Below are 17,301 nucleotides of genomic sequence, written 5' to 3'. Positions count from 1 at the left end.
AGACAAGTATTTACATGAATAATCTTTATGTAAACAGGAGGTCATGTCCTAGAGGCGATTTTCAATTTTAGTTATAAGTTAGTATGTAAGAAAAATGATGTACTCGAGAGGTATTAATTAGCCCCGAGATACTAAAATGAGGAAAGAGGAAGGAGCGAATAATGCACTTCTCTCGCTAAATAGTAATTTGAGAATGAGCAGGAAGGAGCGAATAATGCACTTCTCTCGCTAAATAGTAATATGAAAATGATGATTATATGTGCTTAGTATTAGTAAGTGAAATTTAATCGAGGACAAATTAATGACCTGTTTTAAAAGGAAATACTTAAACGTCCAGACAAAAGAGGAAAGTTGTGTGAAAAGATTCGATTCCATGAGGTTATTCCCTATTTTCAAATGTGACGTAAATAAGGCACCACCTGTTAGCGCAAAACAGTCGGTAGATTTAACTTGTAAGTTAAGTTGCACTTGTAAAGATAACTTGTAAGCACAGTGCTGTGCCAGCGATGAAATAACATCTCTTTGAAGTAAACAGATATCTAGGATTAAGCATGAACAGATTGATAACGCAGTGCAATTGTTCTAAAAAAGTCCTGACGTTAACCTTAAGTAAAAGCGTGATGGAATAAAAAGGAAGTTTATTATCTAACGCAAAGTAAGATGAGTCCAGACTATAAACAAGCTGAGTAAAAGAACATATGAGTAACATGGTTTATTATGGCAACTTCACGGTACTATTGAGCATTAGCGATACTGCAAATTCACAAGCTAGCAGCAAATAGAATAAGGATCTCGCCCAAGCTTCACAGGTCGCGACAGCAGCAAACAACAACACTCTAGTGAGAGGCTTATATATACAAATGATAATTAATACCCAAATGCGTAATGCATAAACTTGACTTAGTCTAAGAAATGAGCAAAGAGTAGTAAGCAAGCTGCAGCAAGATACATATTAGATATACATGCTTGAAGTGATAGATTTTATTTTAAGTGCGCACTGCAATATTTATTGTTTTCTCTGTGATTATTGAATCCCTTTCCTAAGTGCATATCCTTTAAGATCTTTGATCCTATCCACTCCTCAGGATCAACTTGTAAAGATGCACGTGTGCTTAGGCGCATATTGCTTTTGTAATGCGCAATGTAAATTAAATTTTCGACCTGGTTGAGGAGTAATTTAAATTCTGTCGACGATCCGCGAGTAGGCCCGCTTTTCCCACTTTTCTTTTTCGACTGTTTGTATTTCTACACGAAATCCAGAGGCGGAATTGCTAGTTTCAAATCTGTCCTCGAACTTTCTTTAAAGACAAGCACATACGAGAAAAACTTTTGACATAAATGAAGCTCCCCTCACAAGTCACTAAATAAGACGAGCACTAAAAAAAAATGTATTGGGCCTACAAAATGAATAAGCAAGCGTGATAACGATTGCTATGAATGAAATTAATTTGTAAAGGAGATTGGAATGGATTTGGTCAAAGAAAAAGGACTTATAATAGCCTACCTGTGACCGTAGGCATAAATAAAAAAAAAGACCAATTAAGAAACAATTGTTTTGATTCAAAGTGGTCAATTAGATTATTTCTCGATTTAAATGAACTTTTGTAAATATTAGTATGTAAATCAACTTGTAAACACCGTGTGATGTTATGAAGCGAGAATTTCTTTTAATACACCGTTCACGCAGACGCTCACCACAGTGCAAGTGAAGTTTTAAAGTTCGACAATTTTCAGTGGCAGTATTCTACTGCACCATATGTGTGAAAAATTCGTGGATGTGTGCAGTGTGTAATAAATAATCAGTGTCATTCCACACATGCAGTTGCAGCGGTAGCTACCACTTACCTGTGAATCCGTAACTGGATAGTGGACAGGAAGTGATGTGAGGCAGTTTCGGTGGCAGAAGCTCCCTCCAGCAATCTAAAAAGCACAAAGCCACGATCCGCCGAATAAAAGCGTCACACGGCACCTCAAGCGCGAAATCAACGCTCTGCAAGAAAGCTCCGGTCACGTGCGCGCGCACAGACTGAATTTCAAGATTGCTCGCAACAGTGGAGGCGGACAGCCACCACGTGACGAAATAATGTAAACGTTCAACCGCCAACACAGTTGTTGTGCGCTACATTCTCTAGCAAAAACATTCACACCCAATACTGAAAACATTTTTGTATGTATCAGAAATCTTCCGAGAGACTCTAAGATAGAGAAGTTAACGTAATTATTATAATGACTGATTGTACACAGAGACAAGTCACAAGGTCACCTCTGAACACTGTTGAAATGTAAACTTTCAATATAAGATATTTTATCTGTTTCATATGTGAAATAATTCGGAGAGCCACACTCGAGCCCTGAAAGTGAAAGATATGGACTTCCTTGTCGAAGCCATCACCAGTGGCCGCTCTACAATCCAAGTCTATCATAAATAGTGTATGTGTGACGAAAATAAATGTATAATTAAGTGCGACAACGGACAAGGCAATCAATCGACAAAACGATGACAATATAATGAATACAGTCAAAACAGAAAGTTGTGTACCAGTTGTGATAGTCAAATTACTTTTGCAACGATGAAAAATGAAGTGTGACTCTATTTCCTTATAAATTTTGTAAATATGTGTACTTATAGCCTTAATTTTAAGAATCATCAAAAAAGACTGAATCCATGCAAACACTGACAGAAAAACAGAACAAAGTCACAATGATCCACCGTCAGTAATTACAAATTGAAACGTTAATTCTTTTATTATAGAATGAATATGAAATGAAACTTTTAATAACCTGTATGTTACACCCGAAAATTACAAATATTCCAATGGGCATGAGGATGAAAGTAATACCTTCGGTATTCCTTCCCTCCTCATGGGAGGCAGTGTAATATTAGTAATTTTCGCCTCACAAACATTAATATACGCACAATAGTAAACGCCTGATGGCCTGAAGTTATCGAACAATTGTAAAGTAAAAGAGAAGAACCATCGCATAGCAGCGACAGAATCTATTATTCTTTATCTTTGCCGTTCTTGCGCGGTGCCTGTAAATCTCTATGTACATGTATCGATTAATGGTATAAAAAAGAATTCTGTTGTTTCAAGACAAATGAAGCTTTTGGCGCCTCACCTTTTACTGTTTGTCTTCTATGAAAGGCGGACTCGGACTTGCTGCGTTCCACAACTGTATTTTATATTTTATGTGAAAATATTGAGTGAATATGCTAATTGTTATTTTTTCCAATCGGAAAACATGTAGTTTCTTGTAACTGATATCGAACAGACAGCGTCAAGAGGACATTTTGACTGTTCTGTATAAAGTATTTAACCACAATGGTCATCTATTGTAATTTAATATGAAAAGGTACGTAGCATTAAAAAAAAGTGTGTTAAAGATAAGTGTGCTTATTTTCGTAAATTAACCTTGATGATTCCATCTCCTTATTTAACTGAATGATAATTATTGTTTGTGTTACTTCATCATCAGAAATTACGATCACGCTGATGGGCCGAATGCCGGCCGCGGTGGTCTAGTGGTTCTAGGCGCGCAGGTTCGAATCCTGCCTCGGGCATGGATGTGTGTGATGTCCTTAGGTTAGTTAGGTTTAATTAGTTCTAAGTTGTAGGCGACTGTTGACCTCAGAAGTTAAGTCGCATAGTGCTCAGAGCCATTTGATTTTTTTGATGGGCCGAACGCAGCATGAGGCAGAAGGAACATTATCGTTTTCCTATTATTTCTGAACCAACTTTTTTGTGTAGTGTTGCATTTCTTTTAAAGTCTATAAATCTTCTGGTCCCTTAGTGTTGATCCGGGTATGACTACATCGCGACTATAAAAATGCACAGAAATGATGTTTCTTCCGAACAATCTCAAATATATATATCAATATGCTGCTCTTATTCAGGTATTTAATGGTCAACGTATGTTATTATAATAGCGTAATAAATCCCTGATTCTGTTGCCAAGTGGCCCACCAAAATATTCACTTTTTCGACATTAAAAAAAAAGTAACAGTTCTTTTTATTTTCGTCCCCTAAGAGCAACGCTACAAATTGCACTGTATCTCTGAGAGATATTGTGAATTGCCAGTAACTTGCAGAAATAACTGCAGCTTGCGAGTAACTCATGGGAGTAGCTATAGCTTGTGAGAAGCTTGTGGAGTATGTATGACTTGTATGAATCTTGCAGCAGTGATTACTATGTGATGTAAATTCCAGTGGCAACTATGCCTTGTTGATAACTTGCTGGAGTAACTATGACTTGCAAGTAAGTTTTGGATGTAGTTCTCACGTGCAGTTAATTTCTGGTAGGAGCTATTACTTACACATAGCAATTATATGAATAACTATGGATTAAATGTTAGTCCTAGTATTTACAGGTGGTTTTTGAGGGTAAATATGCTTTTATGAGTACTTTGTAGGGGTAAATATGAACTACAGGTAACTTGAAGGACCAACTATGACTTGCAACAAACTTGCAAAATTCACTATGAGTTGCAAAACTTTTTTGTGAGTAACTGCGACTTACAAATAACTATTGATAGTAACTTTGATTTGCAAGCAAATTGCAGGTGTAAATACTGGATGCAACTAACAAGGGGGTCTAATTATGAATTTTGTGGTGCTTGTAGAAATAAATATGGTGGGACATATGAAACTATTTGTTGCAAGTAATGTGCTTGAGTAACTATGACTAGCAAATATATTGCAAGGGTAACTATGATATGTGACTATTTTGCAGAAGTACCTATGATTTGGAAGTAACTTGTTGCAGTAGTTATGACTTGTGAGTAACCTGCAAGAGTACTTGCTATCTGTGAGTTACCTGCGGGAGTAACTGTGATTTGTAAGGAACCTGTGGGAGAAGCTTTGACTTGCAAGCAGCCTGTGCATCTAACTATGAATTGCAATTGACATGCAGGAACAACAGTGGCTTGGGAGGTAGCTCCTGGAGCAACTATGACTTGCAATTAACCTGTGGTAATAACAATGATTTGCAAGTGACCTGTGGGAGTAACTATGACTTGCAAATATCCTGAGGAACTAAGTATGCCTTGCAAGGGACCTGCAGGATAACTATGACTTGCAAGAGATTTTTGGGGTAACTATTACAAGTGAGTAACCTGCAGGAGAAACTACGACTTGCAAGGGAACTGAGAGATAACTATGACTTGAAAGTAACCTGGGAATTAACTATGACTTGCAAGTAACCTGTGGGAGTAATAGTGAGAAGTGACTAACCTTTAGGAGTAAACATGACTTGTGAGTATCCTGCTGGAGTAACTGTAACTTGCAAGAAACCCGCAGGAGTAACTATGTGTTGCGTGGAACCTGTGGGGGTAACTACAACTTTAGAGTAACATGAGGGAATGTCTACAACTTCTGAATAACTTGCAGGTTTAGCTATTACTAGTGAGAAACATCTGGGAGTAACCATGACTTACGAGTAACCTGCAAGTTAAACTATGACCTGCATATTCACTGCAGACATAACTATGACATACAAGTAACCAGCAGAAGTGACTATGACCTATGAGAAACAGGTGGGAGAAACTATGAACTTTGAGTAACCTGTGGGAGTAACTATCACCATCAAGCAGACTGTGGGAGTAACTGACACTTGGGAGACACCTGTAGTAGTAACTACAATTTTGAGTAACATGCAGGAGAAACTATGATTTATGAGTAACCCACATGTGTCACTATTAGTTGCAAGTTACCAGCAGGAGTAACAGTGATTTGTGGGTAACCTGTGGGAGTAACTATGATTTGTGAAGAAACTGTCGCAGTAACAATGATTTGTGAATAACTTGAATGAGTGACTACGTCATGCATGTATCATGCAGGAGTAACTATGAATTGTGAGGTACTTGTGGGAGATACTATGAATTGTGAATGGGTTGTAGGAGAAAGTATGAATTGTGAGCAACTTGTACAAAAACTATGAATTGTGAAGAACGTGTAAGGGAAACTATGAATTTTGAGAGATTTCTGGGAGAAACTATGCATTGTGAGTAACTCATGGTAGTAACAGTGGTTTGTGAGTAACTTGCAGGAGGACCTATGCCTTGCAGGTGACTTTTGTGAATCTTGCTGCAGTAATTGTGATATTGGATAAAATTGGATATGACCATGTCATGCCCATAACTTGCTGGAGTAACTATGAGGTGCAGGTAACTTTTTGCAGTCACATTAATATGCATGTAACCTGTGTTAAGAGCTATGGCTTATAATTAGAAATTATGATTTATGAGGTGCTTCAGTAACAATGGAATGCACAATACAACTATTATTTTCATGGGGCTTGTGGTGGTAACTACACTACGTGGGTAAATTGCAGTATTAACTATGACACACAGGTACTTGTAAGCCTAGCTGTAGCTTGTGCCAAACTCACACAATTAACTATGAACAGCAAGTAATATTTTCAAGTAACTGCATCTTACAAATAAATATCGAAATTAATTTTATTTGTGAGGAACTTGCAGATGTAAATACAGCATGTGACTAACTAATGGGTATAAATATGACTTACATGTACCTATTGCACATAACTGTGACTTGTGACTGACTTAAACAAGCAACTATGTTTAGCAAGTAATGTGTGGGGGCAATTATAACTTGCAACTAACTTTCAGGAGTGACTAAGAATTGTGATTATTTTGCAGACATAACTATGAGATGTGAGTAACCTGAAAGACCAAATATGGCCTGTGTGTAACCTGCAAGAATAAGTATGAATTGTGAGTAACATGTGGGAATAACTATGAAATATGAGGAACCTACAGTGGTAACTAAATATGACTAGTGAGTAACCTGCAGGGATAGCTATGACTTGGGAGCAACCTACTGGGATAATTGTGATTTTAAAAAACATTTGAGAGTAATTATGAGTTACAAGTAACCTGCAGAAGTAACCTCAACTTACAAGTAACCTACTGGACTAACTATGACTTACAAATAACATCTGGGAAAATGTATGACTTGCGAGAAACCTGAAGGTGCAACTATGACTAGTGAGACACTTGTAGGTGTAACCACATTTTATGAGTAACCTGTGGGAGTAACTATGAATTGTGAGTGAAATGTGAAGCTAATTATGACTTTTAGGAACCTGCAGGTGAAACTGTAGTTGGCAAGTACACAGCAGCAGAAAATATGACTTGTGTGTTACCTGCAGCAGTAACGATGCTCTACAAGTAACCAGTGGCAGTAACTATCACTTGTGAGTAACCTCTAGGAGTAACAATAACTTGCAAGAATTCTGTTGGAATAATCATTATATGTGAGGGATCGACAGGAGTACCTAAGACATGTGAGGAACCTGTAGGAGTAACTATGATTTGCAAGTAAGTAGCCAGAGTAACTATGAATTGTGAGTAATCTGCAGGACTAACTATGACTTGCAAGTATCCTACAGGTCTAACTATGAGTTCTGATTACCTGCAGGAGTAACTATGACTTGTGAGTAACCAGTAGGAGTAACTGGGTCATGCTATTATTCTGCAGCAGTAACAACCCAATGGAATTGTCCTCATACCTGGCACACATGTTCCTAACTGCATCCACTGCTGTCACCCCACCACTAAACTCAAATATAAGAATGTGTTGGATATGTTCTGATACCCCCACTTGGTACTCCGTTTCGTAGTGATCACATCTCCACTATCTCCAAATGGCAAAATGACAATATGTAATCTCAAATAGCAGCAGCGAACTAAAAAAAAAAAAAAAAAATGATAGTAAATTTAAGTGGGAGGAGCATGCCACAGAACTGCTGAAGCACCTAATCAAATCTCTATTTCCTATGCAAATGTCACACATAGTATACTGTGCTTACTTTCATTCCATAATTTCATGCAGGATTATTTTCTGGGGTAACTCATCAAGCCAAGCAGAAGTTTTCTGAGTGCAGAAATGTGCCATAGAAATTATTTGTGGTGTAAACTCAATAACATCTTGCAGAAGGCTATTTAAGGAACTGAGGATACTAACTACTGCTTCCCAATGTATTTATCCCTTAATGAAATTTTGAAAATTTGTCATTAAAACATATATTCTTTCAAACAAACAGCTCAGTTCTTGGAATCAACACTAGAAATAAGAATAACTTTCACAAAGCTTTCAAATCATTTACTTCAGTTCCAAAAGGTGTCTACCATTCAGCATTACACATTTTCAGTAACATGCCAGTGGCCATTAAAAGTTCAGTTTGAGAAGAGTAAAGGATTCATTGGCGGTGAACTGCTACTCCACTTATGAATTTCTTAGCAGAACTAACTGATGTGTAAAAGTTAATAATAGAAGCTGCACCAATGCTGCGTGGGCTGCTGGGACCATGGCCGCAACTGCCAGGCTTGTCTTGACTTTCACTGCCCAGTCAGCCAGTCGAGCTGTACAGAGGCCCACCAAGCTGAGCAGTTCCCTGCCAGAACCCAAGTCTGCCTGAGTTCCTGTGCAGCTTTGCTGCTCAAGTCACATTTGACAGGTGCTACCCAGTTGCAGGCATAAAACAAAATCTCTGTGGCCTGTGTGCAAGCAGTTTTGTACGTCGCACACTATTTACTGACACAATACTTCACCTTTGGTCTTATATTAGAATAATTAAAATGGCTGTAACACCGGCAACAAGATGGTTACTTAAATATATACCCTTGCTTGTAATAGTTAAAGCAACTTTACTGTTACATGGATGTGAAAAACCTCTGAATCCTATGCTGCAATGAAAATAGTTAATTTTATTACTGGTGCTCCTAGTAATTAGTGAATTTTAAGATTGTTACATCATGGCAGGACTGTTCTCATATTGTATAATGTTTACCTTTTTTTCACCAGGTACGCCATTCCCTAGTCAAAGTCTGGCTTCCAACTGTGGCTTATTTGACAGACATTATGTTAAAAATAAACACTTTAAACATATTATTTCATGTACCAAACACAAGACTGTGTAATGTGGAAGACTGTAACAAATCATACATTAAACACCTTGCTGTTTAGGAAAGCTATTGAAGTTCCAATCAAAATGACTTCTTCAATATCCTCCACAATTTCCTTGTAGAAATTCATCTTACTTTGGATGAAAATGTCAAAAACAAAATTAGCCAATATTTGAAGCGATTTGGGAAACTTTCAAAGACTGTTTCCCTGCTGTGTCCAATAATAACAACAGGATTCACAATCACATGGAAAAGATGATAATTTAGGAATCCACATGAACCATAAATCTAAACGAGCAGCTACTCAAAACTTCCAGAGACTAAGTTACAGAAAATAAATCTTTGTCACCAATAAGTTTCTGGTTAAAGATGGACTTTCCAATGCTGTCAAATAAAGCAGTAACAAGTTTTTTATCCGTTTCATCCACATATCTGTGCAAAATGGCTTTTCCTTGTTTTTGTTGTTGTCTTCAGTCATGAGATTGGTTTGATGCAGCTCTCCATGCTACTCTATCCTGTGCAAGCTTCTTCATCTCCCAGTATTTACTGCAGCCTACATCCTTCTGAATCTGCTTAGTGTGTTCATCTCTTTGTTTCCCTCTACAATTTTTACCCTCCACGCTGCCCTCCAATACTAAATTGGTGATCCCTCGATGTCTCAGAACATATCCTACCAACCAATCCCTTATTCTAGTCAAGTTGTGCCACAAGCTCCACTTCTCCCCAATTCTATGCAATACCTCCTCATTAGTTATGTGATCTACCCATCTAATCTTCAGCATTCTTCTGTAGCACCACATCTCGAAAGCTTCTATTCTCTTCTTGTCTAAACTATTTAATGTCCACGTTTCACTTCCATACATGGCTACACTCCATACAAATACTTTCAGAAATGACTTCCTGACATTTAAATCTATACTCGATGTTAACAAATCTTTCTTCTTCAGAAACACTTTCCTTTCCATTGCCAGTCTACGTTTTATATCCTCTCTACTTCGACCATCATCAGTTATTTAGTTCCCCAAATAGTAAAACTCCTTTACTACTTTAAGTGTCTCATTTTCTAAACTAATTCCCTCAGCATCACCTGACTTAATTTGACTACATTCCATTATCCTCGTTTTGCTTTTGTTGATGTTCATCTTATACCCTCCTATCAAGACACTGTCCACTCCGTTCAACTGCTCTTCCAAGTCCTTTGCTGTCTCTGACAGAATTACAATGTCATCGGGGAACCTCAAAGTTTTTATTTCTTCTCCATGGATTTTAATACCTACTCCGAACTTTTCTTTTGTTTCCTTTATTGCTTGCTCAATATACAGATTGAATAACATCGGGGATAGGCTACAACCCTGTCTCACTCCCTTCCCAACCAGTGCTTCCCTTTCATACCCCTCGACTCTTATAGCTACCATCTGGTTTCTGTACAAGTTGTAAATAGCCTTTCGCTCCCTGTATTTTAACCCTGCCACCTTCAGAATTTGAAAGAGAGTATTCCAATCAACATTGTCAAAAGCTTATTCCAAGTCTACAAATGCTAGAAACATAGCTTTGCCTTTTCTTAATCTTCCTTCTAAGATAAGTCGTAGGGTCAGTATTGCCTCACGTGTTTCATTTCTACGGAATCCAAACTGATCTTCCCCAAGGTCAGCATCTATCAATTTTTCCATTCGTCTGTAAAGAATTCGCGTTAGTATTTTGCAGCTGTGACTTATTAAACTGATAGTTCGGTAATTTTCACTTCTGTCAACACCTGCTTTCTTTGGGATTGGAATTATTATATTCTTCTTGAAGTCTGAGGGCACTTCACCTGTCTCATGCATCTTTCTTGCCAGATGGTAGAGTTTTGTCAGGACTGGCTCTCCCAAGGCCGTCAGTAGTTCTAATGGAATGTTGTCTACTCCCGGGGCCTTGTTTTGACTCAGGTCTTTCAGTGCTCTGTCAAACTCTTCACGCAGTATCGTATCTCCCACTTCATCTTGATCTACATCCTCTTCCATTTCCATTATATTGTCCTCAAGTACATCGCCCTTGTATAGACCCTCTATATACTCCTTCCACCTTTTGGCTTTCCCTTCTTTGCTTAGAACTGGATTTCCAGCAAAGCTCTTGATATTCATGCAAGTGGTTCTCCTTTCTCCAAAGGTCTCTTTAATTTTCCTGTAAGCAGTAACTATCTTATCCCTGTTGAGATAAGCCTCTACATCCTTACATTTGTCCTCTAGCCATCCCTGCTTAGCCATTTTGCACTTCCTGACGATCTCATTTTTGAGACGTTTGTATTCCTTTTTGCCTGCTTCATTTAGTGCATTTTTACATTTTCTCCTTTCATCAATTAAATTCAATATTTCTTCTGTTACCCAGGGGTTTCTACTAGCCCTTGTCTTTATACCTATTTGATCCTCTGCTGCCTTCACTATTCCATCCCTCAAAGCTACCCATTCTTCTTCTACTGTATTTCTTTCCCCCAGTCCTGTCAATTGTTCCCCTATGCTCTCCCTGAAACTCTGTACAACCTCTGGTTCTTTCAGTTTATCCAGGTCCCATCTCCTTAAATTTCCACCTTTTGCAGTTTCTTCAGTTTTAATCTACAGTTCATAGCCAATAGATTGTGGTCAGAGTCCACATCTGCCCCTGGAAATGTCTTACAATTTAAAACCTGGTTCCTAAATCTCTGTCTCACCATTATATAATCCATCTGATACCTTTTAGTATCTCCAGGGTTCTTCCATGTATACAACCTTCTTTCATGTTTCTTGAACCAAGTGTTGGCTATGATTAAGTTATACTCTGTGCAAAATTCTACCAGGTGGCTTCCTCTTTCATTTCTTAGCCCCAATCCATGTTCACCTACAATGTTTCCTTCTCTCCCTTTTTCCTACTGATGAATTCCAGTCACCCATGACTTAAATTTTCGTCTCCCTTCACTACCTGAATAATTTCTTGTATCTCATCATACATTTCATCAATTTCTTCATCATCTGCAGAGCTAGTTGGCATGTAAACTTGTACTACTGCAGTAGGCATGGGCTTCATGTCTATCTTGGCTGTAATAATGCGTTCACTATGCTGTTTGTAGTAGCTTACCCATACTCCTATTTTTTTGTTCATTATTAAACCTACACCTGCATTACCCCTATTTGATTTCATATTTATAACCCTGTATTCACCTGACCAAAAGTCTTGTTCCTTCTGCCACCGAACTTCACTAATTCCCACTATATCTAACTTTAACCTATCCATTTCACTTTTTAAATTTTCTAACCTACCTGCCTGATTAAGGAATCTGACATTCCACGCTCCGATCTGTAGAATGCCAGTTTTCTTTCTCCTGATAATGATGTCCTCTTGAGTAGTCCCCGACTGGAGATCCAAATGGGGGACTATTTTACCTCCAGAATATTTTACCCAAGAGGATGCCATCATCATTTAATCATACAGTAAAGCTGCATGCCCTTGGGAAAAATTATGGCTGTAGTTTCCCCTTGCTTTCAGCCGTTTGCAGTACCAGAACAGCAAGGCCATTTTGGTTAGTGTTTCTAGGCCAGATCAGTCAATCATCCAGACTGTTGCCCCTGCAACTACTGAAAAGGCTGCATCCCCTCTTCAGGAACCATATGTTTGTCTGGCCTCTCAACAGATACCCCTCCATTGTGGTTGCACCTACGGTACAGCTATCTGTATCGTTGAGGCACGCAAGCCTCCCCACCAACGGCAAGGTCCATGGTTCATGGGGAGGTTTTCCTTCTTACAAGTATATAAAAAGTAAATCCAGAAACAAACCTCAAAGCAAAAGTACTGAGACTGTCTTCACCTTCTGTGGTTCCTGATTTCACAGTTATGTAATATGCAAAGCAGGTGGATCCTCCTCAATGAATTCCAAGGAAGTATTGAGCCCATTAATTTCATAACGAAAACGTTTTGATTATCAGAATAGTGTAAATTGCACACTAGACCTGCCCATTGTGCAAAAGCTTCATCAGCCCTTCTGATGTGATATAAGTGAAATGTGAAGCATTATAAAAGTGTTAAGGCTATTAAATCATTTGCTCTGAATTTAGTCACTTGCATGTTACAGTAAGAACTGTTTTTGTGTTATGTCCATTATTATACATTACATGTAATTTTTCTTTGTAAAGGATCAAGAATGCCCTGTTCCTAGCATGTTAAACGTTCATGATTCTCAGAGGAGTGCAGAGGATTTAGAAAGAAATTCCACATGTGTGTGGCCTGTCATTTCCACCCAGCACTGCCTGTTTCTCTGCTGCACCAAGTCTTGTTGACACACAGGCTTGACCGTTCCCAGCACAGTTGAGCTCAACTACCCACGGTGTGGGGAACAGGATGGAGCAGTTGGCTGCAGCCTGTCTCTGGCAGGTAAATGCGGCATGATGCATGGCTCTGGTTAATAATGTCATGTGGTGTGAATATTGCATACAATCTTACTTCTGCACAAATTTTGTACAGTAATGCAATCATTATAAATGAGTGCTATAAAATGTTTATTTTTTTTTTATTCCTTTTATTTGATGATGTGTGGCTACAATAGCCTAAGAATTATCATATGCACCTAAGTGTATTGAACATTTATTTTTGGTAACAAGCTTTATACACTTTTAAATGTAAATATACATCAATTTTTCTTTTCTTTTACCAACTCCATATCCACAAGGGCAATTTAATTTGAGATCTGTGGAAGGTAAATTAGCATATCCACTATTATTTTGTTAATATTTACTGTGTGTTCTTGTTTTATCACGTGTTCCACATTGCAGAGAATCTCCTCAATGTTGACCAATTGGAAGTGCATCTACTCTCTAATCTAATCTACAGAGAGATAAAATAGATGAATGTGTATGTTGTACATACACAGGTTTGATTTGCATCTCTGCTGAACAGTGTTAGCACTTGTAGAGGTGAAGAGTTAGTTGGCTATAAAAGAGCAAGTCATGGACTTTCTAAAGGCAATTTTCTTATTGTAATTCAGTGAAGCCATTAGCCATGATGTATATGTGGTTGTCCCAGTGATAATGATATCTGTAGGTGGTACACTCATACATTCATGCTGAAGTAAATAAGTCTTGTGGACACCAGTGTGAAATAAGAAGACACTGGATTACAGCAGCGATCATTTACCACTGAAAATCTATGTGGGAGAAGGTGTAATGAAATGAAAGGGCAGAGCTTACTGAGGAAGAATATCACAATACTGTACTGTCAGTGGCGAATATGCATTTCACTTTAATGGAAACACATGGTACATAATCATATAGGAAATATTTGCATGTGAATTGAGGTGTCAAGTGATAGTTTCATGTTTGGGGCATACAAAGGAGCTACAAATCATTTATACTTCATGAAAAACAATTGTCTACAGAAGTGCAAATAAACATTTATTCCCATGTTCCCCTTTATTCTGTTACAGTGTGCATCATATTTGTTGGATTAAAACTGCATCAGATTGGGGTCTAACACTAAATACAGCCTTTTGTGGGCTGCAATCTTACTGTTTGAGCTATGCAAGCATGATCTCATGGCTACTTTCCAAGCTACACAGAAGTTGTTCTGTATACATTGACATACTAGCACTTCCTAGATCCAAGACAGAGCAATGAGACAGCTTAGTTACAATCAATAATTCAATCTGTACTGAAATATGCACTGTTTTGAAATATAAGTGGTGCCATGGAGCTTTCTCTGTAACAGTGTTAATTGTTTAAGGAAAGGTTCCACATTTGGGTAACCTAAACAAATCTTCATGTGCAACATCAGTCTTGTCAGACATGCACAGTATACAAATAAAAAGCTAACACACTCATTTTCATTTTATAATGTCATACAGCATTATTTCTCCTGGCAGCTCATCACTTAGCCAAGTTGAAGTAAGTGGAGTGACACAGTGTATAGAATGAACTATTTGTGGTATGAACTCAACACACATTGCTAATATTATTTTAAAATGCTCCTATCATTCTGACCTTGCAAACACTTAATGAAAATACCTAAGCACACCAAATTCCATGAACAATGAAGTATAAAAGAAAGATTCGGAAGATAATGTTTACATGAGATATAGCATTGGTGATACTAAGTTGTCAGGAAAAAAGGACCCCTCATACAAATACGAACAGTCTACCAAAAGGTGTCCTTGTAACCAAGCTACTTGTTTATGTCCTATATTAAAATGTATATCTCAATGACCACATTCTCACATGACACACACCTAAAATAATAAATCAGACATTCAGTGATAATCACGGATAATCTTACTGAGTATATATGAACTAAATATATCTGAGCCACACTGGATGAGCATGAGAAAGTGATAGACACTAGAAGGGGTGACAGTCTTTTGTAATTACCTGCAGGCCAATATGCAAGTAACAGCAATAGCTGTAAAATGCAGTACTCAATTCCTCTGAAAGTTTTCTTTTAAACTGCAGTAGTGAATTTACGTAGTGGGTTCTGTCACTGCCAAAGTGAGATACATGCAGTGCAAGTTGGTTTCCTTTCTCTGGAAAAGAGAAGTTGACAGATAGTTTATTCCTTGGATTTTGTTGTTGTTCTTTGGTTGTTGTATTTGGCATTTATTCTGAAATTTGATGCCTAAAATTGTTATTAAAGATTATATCAGTCCTGATATGTGGTAATTCTTTTAGTATGCCATATGAGTAGTCAGGGTGCATATAACGTTATCACTTAGTCACAGTCATTAGTTTGCTTGTAGTAAAATAGCTAGCATAAAACATGTTATGAAAGCTTATACCAAAAGTTACGTTAACAACGTAAGTGTCACACAGTGCAATATGACAATGATGAACAAAACAGAAGGCATGGCCAAGCTCTTTCTCTCGTTGCTTGTTGCTATGGTAACTCTTTTGTGAACAATCAACTGTCAGTCACTTGTTATTGCAATCCAGGTGTGAGCCTGGGTATATCTGAACTGTGTGTGATAATGAGATCAACACTGCATGGTACTGTGTACTGTGTACTGGGACAACAGTGACTACAGGACGTAGTTCAGACACCTGAAACTTGTCAGCCCATATTATTTTTCTCATCATTGATGGAATAAAGGAAAAGAATTTAGAACAAATGTTTTTTTTGCAAATATATTCCACACTTATTTGTGTAGAACTGGTACATACCATTGCGACACATACATGTATGCCTTAGTTCAATAAAAAATTCTGGTTTATGCTATTAGAATGCCATTGTGGAATTTGTTATGTCACATATTAAAAATAAATGTGACTGTTCCACAATGTTTCATTACAGTATGGATCAGTATATGACTTCTTACACAATCAATTAACTCATGACTGTTAGTTCAACATATAATGGAAGCTCGAATAACAAGCTTATATGGTAAATACCACCACATCAACTTTGTATGCATATTAATAACATTAATTAATGCACATACTCTTCTGTTTTGCAGATAACCAGGAAAATAGGAGATTCATCTCGTCCTCTTTTTCTCCTACACTAAAAATGCTGAATATTACATGAAGGCTCTGACTTATCCAGAAGACTGGAACAAAAGAAAACTTTTTTCTGTAATTAGTTGATGTTGGATCAAAATAAATAAATAAAGCTATAGTCTTTCTTATAGAATATTTAGCAACATCCTGTCCAAAAGAGCTCTATGCATATCATAGAACCACAATTTCTAACAAAAACAACATGTATCAGTCAGAAACTTCCACCTATAAGGAAAGTGTCTTTCAAAGTGAAACATGCACAGAACTGTATAACCACCTTCCAGACTATAGAAAGAAGGTAAGGAATTGAAGCCTATTTTAAAAAAAAGGAAAAAAATAAAGTTTTTCTAATGAAAAACAGTGTAAATTACATTAAAATGCTGTATTAATATTTTTATGCACATTTAATGACAAACTCCTTGTCAATTTGCATCAATTCATTATACTGTACATAATGAAATGCAAAACTCCATGTTGTCCTGTAGCTGTATAAGATATCACAGAGTGAGGAGAACAGAAGGACACTGCTGATGTATAAACAATCTTTACCAGTAGTTTTTCTGAACTTAAACTGTAATCTGCATCTGATTTAACAAAGGAAGACACTGCTTAGTTCACTTTCTTTTTCAAAGAATTCAGTGCTTAAATTCATAAGTGAAACATGATGGTCAACGTTTTGAGTAATGAAAGTAAAGGAATGCCAGATATCTTGGACCAGTGAATGATAGGGACCTACCTGTAGCAAAGACAAAGGGAGACTGCAAAAAGTAGCACACAAGATAAGCGTACAGACTGCTTTTCCTAAGGCTGAGTGAGCTGCCCTTTTAAATTTTTCCCAATCCCTCCTTTTCTATTAGTTCTAAAAGTTAGGATAGTGTGTGTATTTTCAGG

General features: G+C 37.5%; 1 long non-coding RNA gene across 1 annotated transcript; it reads left to right on the top strand.

The window, feature by feature from the left end:
* The first annotated feature begins 3,110 nt into the window (after positions 1-3,110).
* LOC126092175 (uncharacterized) lies at positions 3,111-16,656 on the top strand. The gene is made up of 3 exons (XR_007521309.1): positions 3,111-3,354; positions 13,066-13,303; positions 16,368-16,656. It is a non-coding gene; the product is annotated as an uncharacterized LOC126092175 (long non-coding RNA).
* The last annotated feature ends 645 nt before the right edge of the window (positions 16,657-17,301 follow it).

This window comes from Schistocerca cancellata, chromosome 7, assembly GCF_023864275.1.
Source record: "Schistocerca cancellata isolate TAMUIC-IGC-003103 chromosome 7, iqSchCanc2.1, whole genome shotgun sequence".
Taxonomy (NCBI): domain Eukaryota; kingdom Metazoa; phylum Arthropoda; class Insecta; order Orthoptera; family Acrididae; genus Schistocerca; species Schistocerca cancellata.
The sequence above is the reverse complement of the archived record's forward strand: the minus strand, read 5'-3'. Positions and strand labels throughout refer to the sequence as shown.